The sequence below is a fragment of the Acomys minous genome (assembly GCF_964271855.1).
Source record: "Acomys minous genome assembly, chromosome: 12".
Classification (NCBI taxonomy): Eukaryota; Metazoa; Chordata; class Mammalia; order Rodentia; family Muridae; genus Acomys; species Acomys minous.
In genome coordinates this window covers 99901095-99909048 of record NC_140493.1, presented here as the reverse complement: position 1 = coordinate 99909048, position 7954 = coordinate 99901095, and positions in this window count along the sequence as shown.

Below are 7954 nucleotides of genomic sequence, written 5' to 3'. Positions count from 1 at the left end.
CATCATGCAAATGTCTTTAATATAACACATTGGGGTATATGCTCTTTAAGGTGGGTACTATGGTTTCTTGGCCAAGTAGATCTTAATTTCCATAAGTGATGTGTGCATATGTTATTCATCACATGTGTGCTCTTCAGCCAGCAGTGCTTTGATAATGCTCTGACTTGCTCTGTGACCCTCTGGTCCACTGTCAAAAATATTCCACAGTTCACCTCACTGCCTTATACCCAAGTCCTAGTGAAAATCCCATTGAAGACACCAAGACAGTGAAATCCAGAGGCCAGCTGCTGATGTGGCTCACCTCCCAGGATCTGTTATTAATACCATATTCAGCGTTCTGCTGGGTTCCAGTTCACCTTGAACAAAGCTCTGGTTATGTCGCAGCCTCTGTCTCTCCTTGCAGACCCAATGATCAATCATATCTTTGGACAAGACCAAAGAGAGGGATGAACAGATCACAAGCCCTGTATATACTTGATGTGAGCAGGCGGCTCCCCCCCCCCCCAACCTTCAGAATGAAGCTTGGGAGATAGGGATGCTATTTCACTTATTGTTTGCACTTGGGATTAAACCCAGGACCTTGCATCACGGGCAAATGCCACACCACTGAGCTACATACATCCAAGTCCACACACTCTGGTTTCTAATCCTGCAAGCAGGCCTTGCGCATGCCCCTGCTAACCTACCCGACCCAAACAGCTAAGAATTCCTCAACATAGGAGCACCGATACTTTGGCCTGAAGATTCTCTGTATGTATGGCAGCGTATTCAGCAACGTCTCAACCCACCATATGCCAGTGGTACCCCCATCCTTCAGTGGGGCGGTCCAAATATTTAGATGCTACCGGCCGTCCAGGGGCAGTATACACCTGGCCTTGCCCAGCATACTCTCTGTGTCCATCCAACAAGTTGCATTTTGTACCTGTAGCAAGCCCAGGACAGAAGCCTTATCCTGCCTGTCTCATAGCGGAGGACACACAGGGAGGGTACGCCATGTACTGTATCAAGTAGTTGGAACCCTTCATCCTTCAGAGAGCTCATAGATGACCACAGAAGGCCTGTGACATCTGAGCTGCTGTGACATGTCAACCCTGTGACCTGGGGATGGAAGGAAAGACAGACGGAGTGACGTGGTAAGGGATGGTATGAAGCGGAATGTCCTTCAGCTAATCCTCAGAGCCCAAGAACAGAAGGCTACTTTGGTGGGACACCAAAGCCTGAGATACACACACACACACACACACACACACACACACACACACACACACACACACACAATCTATTATTTTAAAAGTGCTGTTCTCTATGACACCTTCAAACCCTATACAAAAATAGAAGAGAGGGGCTGTGGAGGTAGCTTAGTCAGTCAAGTGTCTGCCACACAAGCACGGGGACCTGAGTTCAGATTCCCAGCACTCATGAAAAAAGCCAGACACAGTGGTACACCTCAATAACCCTAATGCCGGGGAGAGCAAGTCAAAGACAGGAGCCTCTTCAGAGGACTCTCGCCAGCCAACCTAGGCAGTCACTGGACTCAGTGAGAGACTCTGTCTCAAAATATACAGAAGAAGATACCCAGTGTCAACCTCTGCCCTCCACATACACAGCCACACATGTGCACACAAACTTGCACACATGTGTGCACACAAGCGAACACACACACAAAAGTTAACTGGTAGCAAAAGCCATGATGTTCTCTGACCCACATTTAGCCTCAATGAAGACCAGGTGTGTTCAACTCCAGGTTGTTTAGAAGTAAATCTTTAAAATCAGGTCATTTCCCCTGCAACTAGTTCACTGTGTGTCTATAAGAAATGTGGACTCTTTCAACCTCTAAATGCCCACAATACACAGAAAATAGTGAGAATGTTTCAGGGGAGCACTAGAGGTGGCACCACGGGTTTACGCGTGGTAGCCATGTGACTTCACGCTATAATGAGATCTTGCTATAAATATGTGGATAATTCACCAAATATCCACGTTAACGTTTGGCTTTCTCAGTTATTTAAAATATGCATTTGTGACTGAGTCTCCCGTTAACCATACCTGGCCATGCTTTTTGCATTTCTTCTTATCACTGGCTTCATCCTCTTTACTCTGTCTGTCTGTCTGTCTGTCTGTCTGTCTGCAGAGTGTCCCACAGCTTGGGACTTTGTGACTTGATGCCCATTCTGTTGGTGACTTTGGCTCTCTGTTCCTTCTATCTCCTGTGAATTAATACGTGAACCTAGACACTTACTTGGACACAGATCCAAGTTACCTTTTTCATATGCCTATGACATATCTACCTAAGATTAGCCAGCAGAGCCCAGGTTCACTCTGTAGTAGTTTTAAAATGGTGATGTTTCAATAGCATTCTTCCTTTATTGATAAGGTGGGCTACTGCTGTCTGAGAAGCTCCTGTCTAAACTCTGGCGTCTCTGTCTTGGTCCCCAACCTGTTTTGTACCCCCGTGTGATGATATGTGGTGCCCAGTGGTGAGGCATTTGAGCCGGTTCCAGGACCGGCTCAAAAGTGACATTTTGCTGGTCCTCCCCAGAAGCCATTAGTCGACCTTGTCTTCAGTTCATGAATATTCATGTTCTTTCTGGCCCACTGCTCCGGGGTCATTAAACAACCACTCTCCAGTTCTCCAAAGGCTGCTCTGGTGGAACGACTGAAAAATAATCAATCCTTTGCTAGGATAGAGAGGCCTCAAGTGAGGCTTAGAAAACCGTTCTGAGGGAGGCTGGGAACGGGTCAGGTTCTCCCTGTCACAGGGTGACACTGCTATGAGCTACGCCCCCCCCAGCCCCCCCCCCCCACCAGCCCCATTCCCACAGGGAGAAGAGCCTTTCCTGGAGCCACCACAGCTGTGAGTCACCAGCTTCCCAGCCCCAAACCTTACAGAGAAAATGCAAATGGAATCTGGTGACTGGGAGCTAAAGTCACTGCTGAGTGGGAGAGATGTTATAATACCAGGCTGTCGCCAAATTAACATTGTTAAACAAACGCGCAAAAATAGCAGCCATAATTAGCCCCGTACAGTAGCTCAATCTGTAGCTTTCCGTGTGTTTTTTTGCTCACCCCCTAAATACAGGGCTGTCGCCGTTCCTGCTTCTTTGGAGTCTTCCTTCTTTCCGGGGCAAACTCCCAGAACCCCCATCCCCTTGGGAAACGTGACGGGGGGGGGGGGACAATACAATGTCTTCAACACCTACTAAATGCAAATAGAGCTTGATTCAACTTGTGCGCACACTGAGTCCAAGAGAGGCTGTTTGACTCCGTCTCTCCACTCAGAGATACGGAGGCCTGGGCTTGTCTGACCTTTGCTCTTTGCCCTTTGTCCTTGAACCTCCACACACTCCTCTGGTTGGCCTCCCTCAAACTCCTCCCCTAGGGAAAGCTGTGCAATCAACATACAGTCTGATATCTCTACTCTGCGATGCTCAGGGACAGAAGTGTTTGGGATCTCAGATTTAATTTTAGGTTTTGGAGTGGACATGACAAGACACCTCAAGGATGAGATCCAAGCCTAAACACAAAATCCACTTGTATTTTATATATTGTCTTATACTCATAGCCCAAACGTAGTTCTGTCAGGATTTGGGGTTCTCATATATTCCCCTAACTTCAGCCCCTCCCTTTTTCAGCCTAGACCTCACAAGGGTGCCCTGCTGTTCCTTGGGCCACGCCTGACTGGTCAGTCATACCTCCGTTCCCGCCAGTGACATGGCTCATGGGTTAGTAACCAAATCCAGGGCCCGCATGGTAGGAGAGAACCAACTCCCACAAAATGTCTCACAACCACGCGGATGCTGTGGCACACATACACACCCACCCACCCACCCCTCCACACGCAATTAATTAGTTTAAAAAACACTCTAAAGTCTCCACACTCCCACGGTCCAGCTTCCCCAAGGAGCTTGGCTTCCTAGGCTATGGATAAACACACTTTTTATTATCACTGCGACCTATACAAAACTCAAAGGCCTTATGGACATTTGCAGCAATATTTTTATACCACAAGCAAACATCAGCAAAAAGCACAGTGGGTGACACTCAAAGGCCGTGGTCCTGGGTGGAACACAATTGAAAGCCTGCTGGTGTCACATCCAGGTGTCACCCATGTCATTTTATTGCTGCCCCCACCCCCCACCCTCTTGGTAGTAAAGAAACCTGTGTTTTGACTGGGCACTGTCACATAAGGGCAGGTGTGGAATTTTCTGTCCTGCTCAAGAGTGTCACAATATATATATATATATATATATATATATATATATATATATATATATATATATATTTTTTTTTTTTTTTTTTTTTTTTTTTTTTTTTTTTAATTTCCAGATTACTGGTTCTCAACCTGTACCTGCCTGTGAGACCCTGACTGCTCAGGGAGTTCTCTGCCTCCTGTTCATCCTGCCTTGGCCCCCTCAACCCCCACTCCCACCCCCACCCTGGGCCTGCATGGGCCAGCTATCTGAAGGAGAACAGAGCAGGTGGAGTCTGTGATGAGGGGCCCTCAAACACAGGCTGGCTTCCTGGCAAGTTGAAGTCAGAACAGGAGGTTCCGGCCAGGAGATGGGAAGGGGGGCAAGAAGAGGTAACTTAAGTAACAGATTGGATTGTCACATCCCAGCACTCCAGGGGCAGCTCAGGCTAGCCCACAGGATCCTGTGCTCACAGCAGCAAACTGCTTCTCCCTCTGCCTCAGCTGGTCAGTGATCTCTCTGAGTCTCCATCTTCCCATGATGCCTCTGGTTTAGATACTACACATGTAACACGTTACTCAGAGGCTGTACATCCAAGGGGGCCATTAGTCCATTAGGTAGCCAGTAAACAGGGCCTTCCCAAGCTCCTGCTCCCAGCTGGGGTCACGGGTAAAGACAACAGCAATGAAGCTCACCTTTTGCCCCCTAGGATGTTCGCAGCCAAGCAGGGACCCCATGGTGATGATGCTAATGACTATTGTCATGGTTGGGCAGACACCATGAGCCCTACCAGGAACCCCTCCAGAGTGTCATGGCACCCCAACTTCTAGCTGACTGCTGAGAGGGCTGTCAGTAGCTCCTTCCTTTGGGAACTGCAGTCCTCCCTGGGCAGCCTTCATCAATGACAGACCATTGGGGAATACAAAGGTGCAGAAGACAGGGCAACTCACAGTGACACTAAGGGTCCCCCAGCCCATGGTGCCCATAGGGACTGAGTCTGTACTAGAGAGAGGCTCCCCTCTTGGGGACTGAGCTTGTCCCAAGACCTGTCCGCTTGACATTTAGTCGTCACCACTTGCTTCCGGAGGAATCCCACCTGCAACATGTTGTTACCAGAACTCTGGGACCTCTCATGAGACCAGCAGGCTTGCTTGCACAGCTGACTACAGCCACGAGAAGGACCACAGGGCGCACCATTCAGTTCTATGTGTCCCCCCTGTCCTTCTCACTGTCTAACGACCACAGAGGTGACAAGGGACACAGATAAGAGTGACTACAGCCCCCACGTGGGCTGCATGGTTAGGGTGGGGAGCCAGGCACTAGACAGGCCCCTTGTGTCCATGACTGACCTAACTATGCATGTCGTTGTCTCTTCTGTCTTGCGGAAGGACTAATTGAGTGACTTATCCAAGGCCACACTGCTAAAAGGCGGTAGATTGTGGATATGTGACCAACTCAATTTGGCCACAGGGACTCTGGGTATCCTAGGATATTCTTAAGGGGTCCGTAGAAAAGTGAAGGCAGGGAAAGGGAGGTGAATGAAGCTAAGTGGATTGTGCTTCCCCCCCCCCCCCTGCCCATCCCACTTCAATGGCCACAGCTCAATCTCTATGGATCCCACATGCCAGGTGATGCTCTATGTGCCTGTGTCCCAGGCAGCCAATGATTGATGTCCCCATTATCCCATTGATCTTTTCATGCAGGGATGGCTCAGGTCAGGTACCTCCAACACCTGCTATTGTTTCTCCTGTCTTTGCTCTGACTCTAAGAATAGAGTCTATCTTTGGAGGCTGGGAGTGTAGCTCAGTGGTACAGCTCTTGCCTGGCATGCTCGGGGGCCCTGGTTTTAATCTTCAGTGCTACAAAGCAAACTTCAGTGTGTTGTCCTCTGACCTCCACATGCACACCATGGCACATGCATGACCGAGCATTTACGCCTACACATACACATACACATACATAACGAGTAAATTGTGACCCAACATGTACAGGCACTTTGGAAGTTGGTTTTTTGGAACCTGAGGCCAGTACTCTGCACTTATTCCTCATCCACTATGTGTGTACACATTCAACAGAGCCTGTGCGCCATCCAAGAATCCTTCCTTTCTCCAAAATGCAAATTCCTCCCCAGTTCTATAAGGAAGAACGTGTCAATTCTGCCCTCTTATGGCCAGTTCATTGTTGCTGTGGTTTTTTTTTTTTTTCCGTCTTTCTTTAATCTGGGGTGATGAAGGCCAATTCCCTTCGTAGCCCTGGCATTGCGGAGCAGTTTCCTTTGGAATAAGGCAAGGATGTTCTTGGCAACGGCAGAAAATGTGGTCATTTCAATAGCCTGGTCCCAACCCAAGACATCCACCTGCTGTGTCTGGCATTTACGGCAGCCTAAAGGGGCCAAGAGAGCTCTGTCTAACAAAGGCCTGGGACCAAGCATAATACCCAGGGCTTTCTATCCTATCTTGAAGCAATCTGAAACTTCCAGAAAAGCTTCACATTTCAAACATAGGCCTTGTTTCTTTACTAGAGGCTCCTTACGGCAAATGGCACCTTTAGTGCTTTGGTGGGTTGTTTGTTGTTGTTGTTGTTGTTTGTTGTTGTTGTTGTTATTTTTTCACATCGCTTCTAAGTCCAAAGACATACTTAAGCAGTGAAGTTTACTGATTCCAGTGCCCATTTCATTTTGGAGTTGTACCTGCCGAGTGGGATGGATGCTCCCATTTCCCTGGAGGGACAATAGTAGGCACTAGTGACATTTCCTCCATCTCTACCACAGGAGCCACTCTCAACTTTGTCTTCATCTTTGACACACCCAGGTAGAGGTTTCAATACTCATATTGTTCTTTCTGAGCCCTGTGTGCATTCCCTGTGCTCCAAGCATGTGAAGACCCGTGTGGGAGTTAGTCATCAGGGAGGGGCACTACCTAGGACTAGGAGGTGTGGCCTTGTTGGAGGAAGTGTGTCGCTGGGGGTGGGCTTTGGGGTTTTAAACGCTCGAGCCAAGCCCGGTGTTACTCTCTGCCTGCTGCCTGCGGATCCAGCTGCTCTCCAGCCCCACATCTGCCTGCTGCCTGCGGATCCAGCTGCTCTCCAGCCCCACATCTGCCTGCTGCCTGCGGATCCAGCTGCTCTCCAGCCCCACATCTGCCTGCTGCCTGCGGATCCAGCTGCTCTCCAGCCCCACATCTGCCTGCTGCCTGCGGATCCAGCTGCTCTCCAGCCCCACATCTGCCTGCGTGCCACCACACTCCCTGCCATGACAATCGGGAGCAAAGCCTCCGGAACTGTAAGCCAGCACCAATTCATGTCTTCCTTATAAGAGTTGCCGTGATGCTGGCGTCTCCTCGCAGCAACAGAACGGTGACTGAGACGGTCTGTCCTGGTCCACATCTTTGCCATGTTTTAGAGAGACTCATAGCAAGCCTTGGATGGCCACACTCAGGGAATAATTTAATCATGGAAATCTGATAGGCGTTTCTGTGCTTTCTCTCAAAACATTAAAAAAATAAAATAAAACCTCTATGTGGGGACAGCAAGATGGTTCAGCTGGCAAAGGGAATTGGCACCAAGCCTGAAAATCTGGGTTTCAATTATCGAAACCCACATACTTGTCTTCTGAACTCCACATGTGTGCCACGATACCCGTGAGCCCACACACATGTACATACAAAATAAATAAATGCAACTTTTTCTTGGCATCCTAAAGGACTGGGTTGAAGCTCAGTTCACAGTGCAATTGCCTAACACAAATGTGGTTCTAGACTCTATCC